Source organism: Schistocerca gregaria, chromosome 2 (genome assembly GCF_023897955.1).
Source record: "Schistocerca gregaria isolate iqSchGreg1 chromosome 2, iqSchGreg1.2, whole genome shotgun sequence".
Lineage (NCBI taxonomy): Eukaryota > Metazoa > Arthropoda > Insecta > Orthoptera > Acrididae > Schistocerca > Schistocerca gregaria.
Window position 1 is genome coordinate 687,805,062 of NC_064921.1, and position 17,861 is coordinate 687,822,922.

At 41.6% G+C, this 17,861-nt stretch overlaps 1 protein-coding gene across 2 annotated transcripts in view; it reads right to left on the bottom strand.

Moving 5' to 3' along the window:
* Positions 1-1,777, bottom strand: part of LOC126336309 (ninjurin-B-like) — a 58,942-nt gene extending 57,165 nt beyond the window's left edge. Inside the window, exon 1 of one of the 2 annotated variants that reach the window (XM_049999849.1) lies at positions 1,576-1,777. The gene's annotated coding sequence lies outside the window, so the exon portion shown is untranslated. The remainder of the gene's footprint in view (positions 1-1,575) is intronic. The other variant, XM_049999850.1, reaches the window with a different exon arrangement.
* Between the last annotated feature and the right edge of the window lie 16,084 nt (positions 1,778-17,861).

A 17,861-nucleotide genomic window follows, 5' to 3' on the forward strand; every position in this document is an offset into this window, starting at 1 on the left:
CTGTATTCGTGAACATTGTGCAAAGTTAGTTACTTTCGAATATGCATGATCATTAGGGGGAAGCGATTGATTGTCACCAATAAAAAAATTTTGTTTAACGAGATCGTCATTTATTGACATTTTGAAGTTCGTTCAGAATAAAAGTAGGAAAATTCTGACAACTGCTCGAAAATTCAATTAACACACAGCGGCAGCAGAGGATGACGCCAGCTTATAGTGCACGGCTTGGGAGTATCACTCCTTCTATATGCCTCATACGAAATCAGAAGCAATGTCTTGGTAACTGCGCGATTTTAAATCTTTTGTCAGCAAACAGATTCGATCTGCTGGCATAGATGGAAGGAGCGAACATGCCTACCCAAAATTCGCGGGCACTCTGCGGATTTACCCGGCAAGAAACGCGAGAAGATCTTATTGCACTGAAACGTCGGTAGAACTTTCAACTGCAAACAACTTCCAATTTTTAAGCACTTAGAGTAACTGCAAGTTTCAGTGTCTGCGAACCACTTAAACCATACCCATTAAGGTGCAAAAAAAGCACAAAAGAAAATCTGAGTAAATCTGTGTGCAGAACACTTCATCAGCAATCAATGAAATTTTCACATCGCGGTGTGGAACCGTTAAATTCAAGTGTATTGACAGTAGATACATACATAACTCATTATTACTATAATTATTATTGGAGTTTGTTGTAACCGTGCTGTCCAGTCCTCGGATCCCCCTCTCCAATCCGCGCTACGAATCTCCTAGCATTTCTGATATTACCAGTATCAACATCGCTTTTTTTCCCGTCTTCTTCTTCTTCCTCTCCATTTTCATCTTCTTCTCACTTGTGGCTGCCAACCCCATACTCTCCTTGGAAGACGGTCTTGGCCCGTTCTTCTTATGTGGACTCATAATTTTCACCCTTTCTTTCCCTAGCTCTTCAAGTATATCTTTTTACACCCCTTTCATTCACTTCGATTCTTCGTTGATCTTTTGAGACAGTTTCGGTAATAAACAACTTCTTCTCACAAAATTATTTGCCACTGCTGCTAATTTCTATCGCTCTTCTGCTACAAAATTGTAAGAACGCGATCGTTTTGACTGATCGTGTAGTGTAGGGATAGATCACTGACTTAAAGCTTTGGTCACTGTCATTTGCTGGAAGCTATCAAATTAATATGCAATTTGACCGTCTGTAAGAGGTACAACGTTTATTAACGGCTAAACATGCAATTCTTTCGAATGTCATAGTACAAGTCAGGTTCGTATTCCTTCTTATCAAAATGGTTTAAATGGCTCTGAGCACTATGGGACTTGACTTCTAAGGTGATCAGTCCCCTAGAACTTAGAACTACTTAAACCTAACTAACCTCAGGACATCACACACATCCATGCCCGAGGCAGGATTCCAGACCGTAGCGCCTAGAACCGCTCGGCCACTGCGGCCGGCCCTTCTTATCCGGCAGATGCTGTACTCTATATATATATATTGTTCATATATTATACCAATAGAGATTAGTGACGGATCAGAAGATTTCTTAAGAATCAGAACTCACGAGGATGTTCATTAAGAAACATAGAAGTTCTTACCTGACGGTGTTTGGAAACGCTGACAGTTGCTCAGACGCGAAGATAAAGTCCGATGCCCGGATTCAGTCACCAGTAACAGTATAACAAACGAAAGAAACGCCCGTTAACACATGTCAGGTTTCTCCTCGCAATGCTCAACAGAATTATAATGTCCGCACTTGCACCGTGCTCGGGGGAAACTGACGTCTCGAAACTGGACTGGCGACGCATACACAGCCGCGATAAGGTGCCCACCGCAGGGAGGATGTGCGTATCGCCTTGGCCAATGCTGCTTTCTCACGTGCAGCAGTGAGTTCCCGCACGAATCAGATAGTCACTGCGCAGAACTCACCACTGTGTCACGGCCATTCCCGGTACGTCCTCGATCTATACCTGGAACAAAGATGTCGGAATCTGCGGCACCATTCGGAACAAGCATGTCCTCTCAACGAGCATAAGACGGGGATACAGCGAAATCAAGTCTTGACCATTTTATTCTGAAGAACATGACTGTCTATCTAACTACGCATTTGGTGCTTTCCTCCACTTATTACGCCAAGGTTTTCTGTAATTCGTGATACTTACTACAATTATCACCTGTCCTTAATGTTTTTCCTCTCCACCGACGGCTCCCCCTTTTCTCCTCCCTCCCCCCCCCCCCCCCCCCCCACGGACCCTCCCCGGCACCTATCGAGAACGCGAAGCCGCAGAGGACTTACATTTGGGAGAACGGCAGTTTAAATCCTCATCGGCCGTAAAATTTAGGGTTTCCATGGTCTCCATGTATGCTGGTATGGTTTCACTGAAAACGAAACAGCCCGTTTCTTTTCAAATTCTCTGCAACATAGCATGTGCTTCATCTTTAACGAACTGGTCATCGAGGGATCCCAAACGACAACATTTCTTCCACATTTTCTTAGCCGGCCGCTGTGACAGAGCGGTTCTAGGAGCTTCAGTCCGGAACCACGCTACTGCTACGGTCGCAGGTTCGAATCCTGCCTCGGGCATGGCTATGTGTGATGTCCTTAGGTTAGTTAGGTATAAGTAGTTCTAAGTCTAGGGGTCTGAAGACCTCAGATGTTAAGTTCCATAGTGCTTAGAGCCATTTAGACGTTTTCTCTGCTCTACCTGTTTATTTTAGTACTTTATTTAGCTTTCTTTAGCCCTTTCTACTAACATATTCTTGTACAATCTCTTTATTTCCTATTTTACCTGTCCATATAATTCTATCGTACTTATGTAACACAATGTATTAAATTGTCGCATTACCCTATTCGCCAATTACCCACTGAGTAAACACCTCTGTTCACAGTAGACAGCTGTTACTCAAAAAGACTCATATTATACAATTTCATACGAACAAAAAATATTTGCGCGTCTCATAAATACAGAGTACATTAATGCTTATTTACGAAACGAAACACCACGTGCAAAATTCGTCAGTGTCTAGATGGATAACATGCTGAACTGGAGTAAACCAACAGAAAAAACTAGTGAATAAGCTCTGTTCAGAATGTTTTGCACTTAGCAGTATCTCTCACTGCGTTGACACTAAGACTACTGTTTTAGCTTTTTTTTTTAAACTTTAGCACTACATGTTGCCTTACGGAATCATCTTCTGCCGCAACGTAGCTAAGGCAAGGAAAGAATTTCTTTACAAAAATCAAGCAGTAAGAATACCACGTAATGTAGATAACAGAACACCATGCAGCAGACTCTTGAAATATCTTTAAATTCCTTCACTCCCTTCCCAGGACATTTTCTTCTTAATGGCGTTTGCTGCTAGAAATAAAAGCATTATAACTAAATTATAAATTACACAAGTACAGTAACATGCATAAAAGTTGTGTGCCTGTGGACTTTACCTCTTTATTTAGGATTCAGAGTGGAGTCTAACGTAAGAGAATAAACTGATAATCTCCCTAAGTAAAATAAAAATAAAAAACAGAAAAGTAAAAACTTATTAGCCAGTCCTTCCATAAAATATCGGATTTTCTAGATTCAAGAAATAAAACTTTCTGTTAGTTGTTTGGCAAATAGTTACGCTCACTTTAAGTTATCCCATGTTGTTACAGCACACCGAGGGAGTTTACTCGTGCGGCACATATACCACACGCTACGGACCCTGAGCTCTCATGGTCCCTCACAGCACCAGTGCCCAGTTTTCAGCAGAAAATTAACTGTTGGCAGTTTTGAAATTAAAATAATAATACCCGTTTAATATTATACGTACATGAATGTACACGATTTTTAACTAACTGAAACTACTGGAGTGTTGACGTAAAATGGTGTTTTTCGGTAGTTTGAAGTGCTCATAGGACGCATTTATCTTTTATTAAACCACGTCTTACATACTACAAATTGGTACAAGATTTGCGTGTCATTTTCTCTGGTCTCCTGTCCAATATTTTCAACAGTGACTGTTTGCATCACATTACTAGACCAAATTTTGTTCGACTATGGTATATAACGGAGGAAAAGTAATTACTGATGAAGCTGGCTGAAAAATCATTTTTTAATGTATCCTCGCTAGAAACGACGTAGGCCGCGAGGTGAAATAGCTGAACAAGCAGAAAACTCCCAGTGTTGAACAGCTGTTCGTCTGAATTCAGGTTAGCGATAATCCGGCTCGTTTAGTGCTGTGTTTGGGACCCTACGTTATTTATGTTCCTTTCATTAATTTTGAACTTTAGCCACACTGTGCCTTCACGGTGTGTTTGTCTACCATGTTTCACTTCATGCTTTTATGCATGGTTTAATATTTGCAGGCCAGACCAGGCCAGGCATGGCTTTTCGCAGTGTGTCACAATGTTTTACTGCGGTATAGTCCTACCGAATGCATATCGAAATTTGTTCTGTCTATAGGTCTAAGCTGTGTAAGTACACAATACGAGCTGTAATAACGTATAACTCATTTCGCGAAAGTCTATGGAAGTCAACGCGGATACGGCTGTCGACTGTCACTTCTGCTGACCGGTAATTCGGCCGAAGGTAAAAACCTAGACCAGTGGTTACCTCACTCTCCTTGCTTAAAGAAATCAAGAGAAAAATACTCTGATTAATCATCGGTTTCAATGTATACAAGGCCCAAATAGATACCGTCAATTTTACGCTGCGGAGACTCATTTTTCGTGGAGACTCATTTTTCGTAAAGGCCAGCTGTGGAAACCTTCTGGAATACCAACAGTTCTGTACTAATTTCAAGTAAATTGAACGAAAATGCGGTTCTCTTCAGCATTTATGAGAAAAAAAAACACGAGGTGAGATTCAGCTATTAGGTTGTCCAGAAAATGTTTGTTTTTTCTATTTGAACGGAACATATAAATTCAACGGTGTCAGTTAGTTTATGTCTTGACCAGGTCAGATGTTGATTAAAAAATGAAAGTGGGGTGCAGATGTTGTACCTTAAATTAGTCACATAAAATGTTGTTTGGAAGTAAAGCAATACTGTTAAAAATATGCAAAAATAATAAAAGATATTTGGTAAGAGAATTAAAGTTCAGACAGGAGACTTGCCGATGACACTGCAATTCTGTCAGAGGCAGCAAAGGATACGAAACAGCAGCTTAACGGAATATATAGTGTCTTGGAAAGATGTTATGTGATGAGCATCAACAACAATAAACTACGGGTAACGGAAAGTAGTCGAATTAAATCAGGTGACGCTGTGCGAGTTCCTTTAAGAAATGATACACTAAAAGTAGTAAATGGGTTTTGCCATTTGGGCAGGAAACTGGCTGATGGTGGCCGAAGTAGAGAGGATCTAAAATGTAAACTGGCAGGAGCAAGTAAAGCATTTCTCAGAAAGAGGAAGATCTTAACATCTAATATAAATGTAAGTGATAGGAAGTCTTTTCTGAAGCTATTTATCTGGAGTGTAGCCATGTGCGAAGTGAAATGTGGACTGAAAATTAGGTTCAAAATGGTTCAAATGGCTCTGGGACTTAACATCTATGGTGATCAGTCCCCTAGAACTTAGAACTACTTAAACCTAACAAACTTAAGGACATCACACAACACCCAGTCATCACGAGGCAGAGGAAATCCCTGACCTGGCCGGGAATCGAACACGCAAAGCCGGGAAAATTTGGTGGACAGATCGAATGACTAATGAGGAAGTACTGAATAGAAATGGAGAGAAAAGAAATTTATGGCACAACTCGGCTTAAAAAAGGTATCGGCTAATGAGACACATTCTGAGACAACAACGGGTCACAAATTTAGTACTTGAGAGAAACGTAGGAGTGGGCATTTAAAATGGTGCAGGGAGACCATCAAATGAATAAAATACGTGTGTCCTAATCGATGTAGGCTGCAGAAGTTATTCTAAGTTGAGGGCGACAGCGACACCATCATCATCATCATCAACAACAATACTGTTGAACAAAGATCCCGCAGTTCAACAGTTCTAGGGTCTCTCGAGGCCTTTAGTAGTCTCCGCCAGCATATGGATAACTTCTGTTGTAATAATCAATATATCAGATTGCTGACGCGTACAGGGTGTTCACAGTTAAAGTTTCAGTTTCACAACACTGTAGAAAGAGAACCACTGCTAGAATGACGTCAAATTTGAATATTATCGACGCAGGGAGAAGCGTCATGGTATAAAAAAATTAACGAAAATTTAATTAGTAGATGGCGCCGTGAGCGTATTAACGTAAATGAAGTTGGCAACAAACAACAGAGGAATCGCAATACGAAGGCTACGGTTTGAGTTGCACAGTACGCCATCCGTTCTGTCAATGTGCATGACTGCACAAGTTCGACATCAACAGTTGTACCCTGTAAGTTAAGAAAGTCCATCCACCACAGTAAAATCGCACCACATCGGAGGGTAAAAATCGGTTTTTAATTGTCCTGAAGCCAGAAACAAAATAAAAAGCAAAATGATATTGGTTTCTGATTGTCGTGAGTCTGGCGCAAGACACATTCAGTAAGCGTGCCTTCACTTATTTTCGTAATTGGAGCACTGAACACAATATCTTTCAGATAACCTCTCAACCAGAAGCCACACAGATGCAGGAAAATCTGCAGCGGATAGGCACTTGGTGCAGGGAGTGGCAACTGACCCTTAACATAGACAAATGTAATGTATTGCGAATACATAGAACGAAGGATCCTTTATTGTATGATTATATGATAGCCGAACAAACAATGGTAGCAGTTACTTCTGTAAAATATCTGTTAGTATACGTGCGGAATGATTTGAAGTGGAATCATCGTATAAAATTAATTGTTGGTAAGGCGGGTGCTAGGTTGAGATTCATTGGGAGAGTCCTTAGAAAATGTAGTCCATCAACAAAGGAGGTGGTTTACGAAACACTCGTTCGACCTATACTTGAGTATTGCTCATCAGTGTGGGATCCGTACCAGATCGGGTTGACGGAGGATATAGAAAAGAACCAAAGGAAAGCGGCGCGTTTGTTCACTCGGTAATTTGGTAACCGTGATAGCGTTACGGAGATGTTTAGCAAACTCAAGTGGCAGGCTCTGCAAGAGAGGCGCTCTGCATCGCGGTGTAGCTTGCTCGCCAGGTTTCGAGAGGGTGCGTTTCTGGATGAGGTATGGAATATATTGCTTTCCCCTACTTATACCTCCCGAGGAGATCACGAATGTAAAATTAGAGAGATTCGAGGGCGCACGGAGGCTTTCAGACAGTCGTTCTTCCCGCGATCCATACGAGACTGGAACAGAAAAGGGAGGTAATGACAATGGCACGTAAAGTGCCCTCCGCCACACACCATTGGGTGGCTTGCGGAGTATAAATGTAGATGTAGATGTAGATTAAGATCAGGTGATCTGTACGGCCAGGCTGTAAGGAAATGACGGCTGACAATTCTAATATTTCCAAAATGCCTCTGCATAGGCCGCTTCGCTGGCTGTGCAATATGCAGACGAGCGCCATCTTGTATAAAAACGATCCTTGTCACACATCAGCGCTGTTGAAAGGTTGGAGAGAGGTTGGTGCGCAAAAGAGTCTCAATGCGTTTACCAGTGACGCTACACGTGACAGAGCCCACAGGGCTCGTCTCCTCGATAAAATACGGCCCTTCCGTAAACGATGTCGTCAACCCGCACCACACAGTCACCTTTGCAGAGTGAAGTGGTACCTGTTGACGAGCACGTGGACTTTCCACTACCCATATTCTGGAATTTTGCATATTGAAATGACCTTGGAGATGGTAATAGGGCCGGCCGTTGTGGCCGAGAGGTTCTAGGAGCTTCAGTCTGGAACCGCGCTACCGCTACGGACGCGGGTTCTAATCCTGCCTCGGGCATGGATGTGTGTGATGTTCTTGGGTTATTTAGGTTTAAGTAGTTCAGAGTTCTAGGGGACTGATGACCTCAGACGTTGAGTCCCATAGTTGTCAGAGCCATTTGAACCATTTGATGGTAATGGACTTTATTTGTCCGTAGAATGTTCGATGGCCATGCATTGTGTGCTTCGGTGCCCGCTAGAAATTCTAGAACGCACGTTTGTCTTGCTGGTAAGTCAGCAGGGAGCATCTCCTGAAAGTAGGTGATTTTCTAAGGATGTCAATTCAGAATGTCCCGTAGGATTTTTTGCACTGTGCTCACAGGCTGTCCAAAGTTCGGACAATTCCCCGTGCGCTGCATGCTTCTACACCACCGCCCATCCCTCCTGCAATGCTGTAGCCACATCCTCGACAGACGTCGAATCTACTGCTTTCCTCCACCTGCCACACTGCACTTCAAAAGAACTGTTTTTTTTTTAATTTTCTAATCATTTTCTCCAGACTCTTAGCAAACATGGGACAAACGCCCTTTTCAAACTCCTGTGTCTCCGGAACTAGTGCAGGCCTACTGGCTCACAGTCACCTTTGCTGTAGAAGAGCCGCGCGGGATTAGCCGAGCGGTCCAGGGCGCTGCAGTCATGGACTGTGTGGCTGGTCCCGGCGGAGGTTCGAGTCCTCCCTCGGGCATGGGTGTGTGTGTTTGTCATTAGGATAATTTAGGTTAAGTAGTGTGTGAGCTTAGGGACTAATGACCCTAGCAGTTAAGTCCCATAAGATTTCGCACACATTTGAACACATTGCTTGTAGAAGAGCTTTACCAGCAGCGCGCGATCCTTCATGGAGACAGTCATGTTGGATCTCGTAAGCAAACTGTGAACAGGCGTCACGCGTTTGTTAGTGTGCATATCCTGACCCTTAACAGCGCCATCTAACGGTCAAATTTTAGCTTTTTTTCCCATGGTGTTTCCTCCTGTGTCCATCATATGCTATTCAAATCTGACGTCATTCTGAGCAGTGGTCATTTTTCTACTTTTTCTTAAATTGAAACTTTAATTAATGGATGCCCTGTGACAAAGATTAATAACAGCTATTTAAAATAACTGACAGTTACTTCTTTATTAACTCTGTTATATGAAACTTGAGTAAGCGCAAATAGGTTAAAGCACTTTAACGACTGTAAACTGTTAATGGCATTTCTAACAGCTGCTTTCATTCATTAATGTATAACATTCCAGTTGCCCATTTGTAATTATCTGCTCTGTGGAAGACGGAAGAATGAATGTATGACAGAAAGAACTCACCGTCCGAATAACCATCCAACGGCAACTAGACTTTTGTCTACCACAACTTCTCACGGAATTATGCTGCGTATGGGACTCAGCAACAGACAGTTAACGTTTACATCCCTGTTAACAGGTTCCATCGATGAAAAAGGCCCGAATTTGCTTTAAAATATTGAAGTTTCACTACTAACTACTGAAGAACGGGAGCCTTCTCCAGTGAGGCACGTTTTTTGCTCCATAAGACGGATGAACGACGGGACGCCTAGCGAAAAGCGACTAAGGACAATCACTGTGCAACCAGTACTAGACCGTCCAAGGTTTTGTGGCCAGTGTTATGAAACGCTCAATATTTTCCTTTTGGATATGAATAAATCCCCAGAGATCACTTTCACCTTCCCTGAGGAAGCAGGAATCCTTGATCAAATACCACGCCTGATCAAAAAGCTTACAAAGACCCTCTAATGTCTCCAAGAGCGCTTGAAAAATTTCTAAATATATCCCTGGATCCAAAACCCCCTTATCTGAATACAGTATCTGTAAGGCCATCTTGACCGATGTGCTTGCTATCTGATGCACACCCTTCAACAGCTGTGAGAAGCAGTGCAGGCAGTTTGATGCTCCCCAGTATCCAAGTCGCTTACAGCTTCTCTAGTATCCCTGTCCTGCAAACGGCCCTCACTATCGAGAGCTGGTTATCATAAAAATGTGAGTCGAGAGTCTTCTGAGATATCTGGACTTCTGCACAGCCAAAGAACGAAGTAGAATTATTCTGCATGTTGACTTTTAGGCGCCCTTCCCTGAGTGGAAGTTTTACAAGTCATATGTGACATGCTTCTGGGTATATTCCGGGATATATTTCGTCTTTGCAGCTGTAACAAAAGTCTATTTAAAGCACACGTGCTTCGCTTAATTTAAAGCTCCTCCCTATTGTTTCTCATATACGTAAATAACCTAAAGTATAAAATACCAACCGAGTGAAATGGCCATCCAGAATGAGGTTTTGAGTGATTTCCCTAGCTTGCTCCTGCCATTGGCCGGAATGCTTTCTTTGAAAGGCCGCAGACGATTTCCTTCCCCATCATTGAAACATTCCGAGCTTGTACTTCTTCTCTAATGACATCGAGGTCGACAGGACGTTAAACACAAATCTTCCTTCCTTCTAATATGGAAGAAGCACAATTAGTCCCATTTTTACAGATGACGCTAGTGGTGTAATCAATCGAAACATACGTATAACAACAGAATTATACGGCAAATACTGTTGTTAAAATATTATTAAGGGCTTTCTGCGAATAGTAGACTCATTCTCAGTTTAAAAAAGATACTACGTATTCCATGTTATGAAAACGAAAGTTGCCACTCACCATAGAGCGGACATGCTGAGTCGCAGATAGGAGCAACAAAAGGACTGTCACCAATAAGGCTTTCGGCCAGCAAGGCCTTCGTCAAAAATTGATGACAGACATGCACACTCACACAAACGCAACTAACACACACATGACTGCATATTCAGTTGTGCTCATATAGAGGTACTACGCCAATGATGAGTGTAACACATGATGAGGGAATAATAATAAGAGTGGAAAATTTGAATTGAAAAAATACATTTTGGAACTAGCGAAACAATTTGGCTCAGCCTTATGTACAATCAGAATCATTACCGATCTTTGGAATTATTTTCACTGAATAATGTCATATGGAATAATGTTCTGGGAAAAGAAATTCTTTGTTGGTCAAAAGCGTGCTCCAAAAGTAGTAAGTGGTGCTCACCCATAATCATCTTGTAGACAACTGCTTAAGACGTTAAGAATTTTGACTGCTGCTTCGCAGTGTATCTACTCCCTCAATGAAGTTTGTTTCAAATGATCCATTTCAATAAAAAAGGAATAAAGCCGCACATGGGTACAATACCAGAAGAAAAAATGACATTCATTCCTCGACATTAACGTTGTCTTTCACAAAAATGGATGCAAAATACTGCCACCAAAATGTTACGCCACTTGCCAACGACATAATGTGTCTACCAGACACACAGTTAAATTTTAAAACAAACAAAAAGTGTCTCTCTGACAGCTCCTTCTCTTCTGTAAACGAACTTCTGTTTTTGTAATGTGTGAAAGGTGGTGGATAGGAATTACTAATTCAAACATATATTTTAAAAACTTTTAAGTGGTCAGCATGCAGCCAAAGTAGAAAGCTACTGTCTGTGAAACCATATTTGTGTAATGATAATGACATTTAAGAGTATCCTTTGTACACTGTGATTGAGTGGTGAATGGTGATTAAAAGTCAATTATATGTATTTGCCGAAGTTACTGGGAGCACCAGAGGAATATAAAGAGACTGGAAAGTAGTGGTACCACAAATGGACTGGAATCTTCTCAAGCAGTGAGACGAGCATATAACACCAAAGAATGTATATTATTTTGTAATTATGTGTAACTGATTCTTTTACTTGTTTTTCAAATTATGTGGAAATGGGCAAGGTTTAAGTCTGAATCTTTTTGTTAATATATGCTTCGCAAACGTACTCATAGTTACTGGATATTTGATCTGCTATACTCACTGTCACACTTTATGTTCACTGCAGATAATATATCTCTGGAAACTGATTGAAGTTTAGTTTTTGACAGAGTATCGTATCTGATTGTCATCTATGATACGCTGAGAGAGGGGGGAGGATGTTAGGTGCGGGGGGGGGGGGGGGTGGAAATTAACGATATATGATAGTTAGGGTACGTGTGACATGAAGTGTTGACCTCAGGTGTCGGGCTTCCACATTTACAACCTTATATAAATTTTATAACAATCTTATTTCATTTATTTGGTCATTTTAGAATTCACCTTATTATACTTATTCAAATCTTGACATTCATTTCGTTTCGACATTAGCAAGCATATATACACCTCTGTGCTGGTTGGATTTCTACTACTTCACTGTAAAACATAAATAATTCTCATTTCGTAATTCCAGAATACCTGTCAGAAGAAGTGAAACTAGCTTTTCATTAGTTTTTGTGGAATGTATACATGCAAACGTTAGGAACATTTCGCACCCAATAACCTTCGTCATATAAGCAACTTTATACAAAGCTTTGTTATCGGACGTATTTTATGAATTTCAATGAAGACTAAAAGCCGTGTAGAACTTTATGCTGCAATGTGAAAGGAGCGAGCTAATAAGAATACCGTCATTTCAGCCTGTATACATCAGTATGATTTTGATAGTAAGCTATAAATTTCTGTTTGTAATAGCGGAAGAGGAAAACAGTAATAGTTAAAATCATGTATAAGGAGTGGCGGATCAGCCATCAGTATCTCAGTTTTCCGACTATTTTTGTGTGCCAGTTATATTACAGTTCTGCAAACGCATTACACAATAAAGATGGAGTTCCGAAAGAGAAACATCATATCAACCTGAATTTCTTGTATTTCTCTTGGCATTACCAAATCGTTAGCTACACGGTTAAGAACTCAGCAGGCCACAGGAATGTCTGGTGGAGAAGACACTCGCAAAATTATTTTATAGCCACTGCAGCGTCAAGGTCGCCTAAAAATGTAGATGAGTATTTCCTGTTAACTGTTACGAATTGCTATATTTCTCCTTCACTGACACAAAAACACCGCTTTGATGTTTTATCACATTCACCTCATACACTTTGTTTTGATGACGCAGAATTCGATATACACCACTCGAAACATGTAAATCCAGAGGGGAATAGCAGACACTGCCACAGCCACATAAACAAATCAAAAGATGATCGCATTCTGCGTTATCAAAACAAAGTACGCGAGTTGAATGCGACAAAACATGGAAACGATAACATATTGTGTGTCAGTAAAATGCAATATTATAACAGTATATCAAACATCGGTGTGTAGAAAATGTTAGAAAATGAACTGGGGCCATAAAAACGTGAGCAGTGATGCTAACATAAAACATGAGCATTGTTTCACAATTTTAATATAAACCATGAGTACTGCTTGCGATCAAACCAGGCATATTTGTAAGAAAAAACACAGTTGTTAGAGAGACCACTGACGACGTTTTAAATCAAACAAAAACGCTTCAGATGATCTAAATAACATTTTTGTTACAATTTTAAAAACGGAATACATTACGCATTACAATTATGCAATTATGCTTTTGAAGAACTGATTGGTACGAGCAGACAGGTCGTATTATGAGGCTACTCGAACGATACCATCTGCTGTTTCACTGTAGACGTTCGAAAGGCGGATCATCCAGCAAGCGATGGACCTGCATCGAGATACGATGTTAGCAAAAGGGCGAATGGTCTTTCAGACCATGATGCACAAATTCTTACACTAAACGCCTTTTGTACTCAAACAAATGTCACATATAATTACAAACTATGTAGGAAAGTTAATCCAACAGCAATAGAGAGTATTTTTAAATCTTGTCAAGGAACAAGAACGGCAGGATATTTTTAGTGCCGATAACATAGATGATAAATATAACGCTTTCATTAACACATTTCTCATGCTCTTTGAGAGTTGCTTTCCATTAGAACGTTCTAAACGAGGTACTAGCAGTAATAGTCAGCCCGGGTGGCTGACTAGTGGGATAAGGATATCACGTGGAACCAAGTGGGAATTATATCAAAATGTTAGAAGTAGTCACAATCAAGCGACAGTAGCCCATTACAAACAGTATTGCAAGGTGCTGCCGGCCATGGTGGCCGAGAGCTCTAGGCGCTTCAGTCTGAAACCGCGCTACTGCTACGGTCGCAGGTTCGAATCCTGCCTCGGCCATGGATGTGTGTGATAGGTTAGTTAAGTTTAAGTAGTTCTGAGTTCTGGGGGACTGATGACCTCAGAAGTTAAGTCCCATAGCGCTCAGAGCCATTTTGTAAGGTGCTTAAAAATGTTATTAGGGAGGCAAAGAGTATGTGGTATGCAAATGGAATAGCTAATTCACAGGATAAAATTAAAACCATATGGTCAGTTGTGAAGGAAGTGTCTGGTCAGCAGCACAAGGTCGACGATATAAAGCCAGGTCGTAGTAAAAATATTTCTGTTAGTGATAAATCAGATATATTTGCAGAATTTAACAATCATTTCCCGAGCATTGCTGGTGAATTAAATAAAAATTTAGTTTCTACAGGGAGTCATATAACTTTCTTGGCAAATGCCTTTCCGAGATTGATGTCTGAAAAACTCCTCTGTGATACAGACAAGGGGGAGATTGAGTCAATAATTAAATCACTGAAGACTAAGGACTCCCAAGGATATGATGGAGTGCCTAGCAGAATATTATGGTACTGTGCTGCACAAGTTAGCTCTGTATTTAGCCATATTTGTAATTTTTCCTTTAGGAATAGTCAGTTTCCTGAACGATTACGGCATTCAGCAGTAAACCGCGTTATAAAAATGGAGAAAAGGATAATGTAGATAATTTTAGACCCATTTCTGTGCCATCAGTGTTTGCTGAAGTTATTGAAAAGGCTGTGTATGTAAGGATGATTGATCATTTTCTATCATACCATTTGCTATTAAATGTACAGTTCGGATTTATAAGTCGTTTAACAACTGAAAATGCTATATCCTCTTTGATCTGTGACGTACTGGATGGGTTAAAGAAAAAGTTTCGAACGCTAGGCATATATTTTCATTTAACTAAGGCGTTTGATTGTGTTGATCTCAAATGATTGCTCCAAAAGTTGGACCATTACGGAATATTTGGAGCAGCTCACAACTGGTTCACCTATTACTTTAGCAACAGACAGCAAAAGGACATTATTCATATTGTTGAGAATGGCTGTGATGTGAGGTCTGAGTAGGGTACTATCAAATATGCCCCAGGGATCAGTGTTTGAGCTACTCCTGTTCCTCATTTGTATAAATGGTATGCCCTCTAGTTTTAGGAGTAACTATAAAATATTTCCGTTTGCTGATGACACTAGCTTGGTAGTAAAGGATGTTGTGTGCAACATTGGCTCGGTTTCAAAAAGTACAGTTCATGACCTAAGTTCATGGACTGTAAAAAATAAATTAACGCTAAATCACAGTAACACTCAGTTTTTACAGTTTCTAGCACGCAGTTCAACAAAACCTGACATTTTAATTTCAGAGAATGGGCATATGATTAGTGAAACTGAACAGTTCAAATTTCTAGGTGTTGAGATAGATAGTAAGCTGACGTGGAAAGCCCATGTTCAGGAGCTTGTTCAAAGACTTAATGCTGCGGTTTATTTATTCGAACGATATCTGAACTGAGTGATCGCTCGACACGAAAATTAGTCTTCTTTGCTTATTTTCATTCGCGTATGTCGTATTGTATTATATTTTGGGGTAACTCTTCCCTTTCTAGAAGGATATTTTTGGCTCAGAAGCGAGTTGTTCGGGCGATAAGTGGTGTAGGTTCACGAACCTCTTGTGGAATCCTGTTCAAGAGTTTGGGTATCTTGACATTGGCCTCTCAATATACATATTCCTTACTGTCATTTAATGTTAACAATATTAGCTTATTCCCAAGAATAAGCAGCTTTCGCTCAGTTAATACTCGGCAGAAATCGAACCTGCATTTGGATCGGACTTCGTTAACTCTTGTGCAGAAATGTGTGCAGTATATTTCTGCCTCTATTTTCAATAAGCTACCACTCGGATTCAAAAATTTTAGCAGTAATCCACGCGCTTTCAAATCGAAATTGAATAGTTTCCTCATGGGTTACTCCTTCTATTCTGTCGAGGAGTTCCTTGAAAAATTAAGCTGATTCTTGATGTATTGTAATTGCGTTTACTTAAACTTATGCATAACTTTTTTCGGATTCATAAACATTTTATTTTCGTCTGTTATTAATTTTATGTTATAATTTCATGTACTGACACGTTCCATGACCTTGGAGATTTGCTCCTCAGTTCGGTCCTACAGAACTTGACGTGTAAATAAATAAATAAATGCCTGCAATTTCAGTAACCGTAACGTAATTCAAACGCGTAGCTGAACGTTCATCTAATGACATTTATTCACCAGAATACGTATTACTAAAGGACGAGAATATTCAAGAGAAGATAGCGGTGTAAACACATGTTTGGCTCAAATGGCTCTGAGCACTATGGGACTTAACATCTATGGTCATCAGTCCCATAGAACTTAGAACTATTTAAACCTAACTAACCTAAGGACATCACACAACACCCAGCCATCACGAGGCAGAGAAAATCCCTGACCCCGCCGGGAATCGAACCCGGGAACCCGGGCGTGGGAAGCGAGAACGCTACCGCACGACCACGAGCTGTGGGCTAAACACATGTTTGTCTGCATGATAAGTGTAATATGACGAGGAGAGGCGTGGTATAAGAAGTATAAGAAGTTACAAATTCTATGGTGACTGTTCGGCTACATGTTGCAGTTCATTATCTGAGAGGCACAACGAGGCAGGATCCACGTCGTGATACAGCGTAGAGAACTTACCGGAGTCAAGGAAGCAACTTCAACGCCGGGTGGAAGACGGAAACTGCAAGAATGTGAAATAGGGGCAGAATCGTGGCAGAGCGTGTAGAAAATCGCGTCTTCACGCGGAGCCTTTGAGTAGTGCTTCTCGGTAGTGCTTCTGCTGGCGAAGCGTTAGTTTAAGTCAGAGGGCACCAGACATTTTCCATAGCGAGCCGGTTAAGTGACAATAAAATGACGAGTGCGGGCCGCATCATCATTATACACAATACCTGCATACAATAATTTAAAATTAAAGATAACAGATTTCAGGCACTTAGCAACTCGGAAGTTTCCGCATGTGTGAAGAAGATCTCTTAGTATTCTAAACATTATACACTCCTGGAAATTGAAATAAGAACACCGTGAATTCATTGTCCCAGGAAGGGGAAACTTTATTGACACATTCCTGGGGTCAGATACATCACATGATCACACTGACAGAACCACAGGCACATAGACACAGGCAACAGAGCATGCACAATGTCGGCACTAGTACAGTGTATATCCACCTTTCGCAGCAATGCAGGCTGCTATTCTCCCATGGAGACGATCGTAGAGATGCTGGATGTAGTCCTGTGGAACGGCTTGCCATAACATTTCCACCTGGCGCCTCAGTTGGACCAGCGTTCGTGCTGCACGTGCAGACCTCGTGAGACGACGCTTCATCCAGTCCCAAACATGCTCAATGGGGGACAGATCCGGAGATCTTGCTGGCCAGGGTAGTTGACTTACACCTTCTAGAGCACGTTGGGTGGCACGAGATACATGCGGACGTGCATTGTCCTGTTGGAACAGCAAGTTCCCTTGCCGGTCTAGGAATGGTAGAACGATGGGTTCGATGACGGTTTGGATGTACCGAGCACTATTCAGTGTCCCCTCGACGATCACCAGAGGTATACGGCCAGTGTAGGAGATCGCTCCCCACACCATGATGCCGGGTGTTGGCCCTGTGTGCCTCGGTCGTATGCAGTCCTGATTGTGGCGCTCACCTGCACGGCGCCAAACACGCATACGACCATCACCAAGGCAGAAGCGACTCTCATCGCTGAAGACGACACGTCTCCATTTGTCCCTCCATTCACGCCTGTCGCGACACCACTGGAGGCGGGCTGCACGATGTTGGGGCGTGAGCGGAAGACGGCCTAACGCTGTGCGGGACCGTAGCCCAGCTTCATGGAGACGGTTGCGAATGGTCCTCGCCGATACCCCAGGAGCAACAGTGTCCCTAATTTGCTAGGAAGTGGCGGTGCGGTCCCCTACGGCACTGCGTAGGATCCTACGGTCTTGGCGTGCATCCGTGCGTCGCTG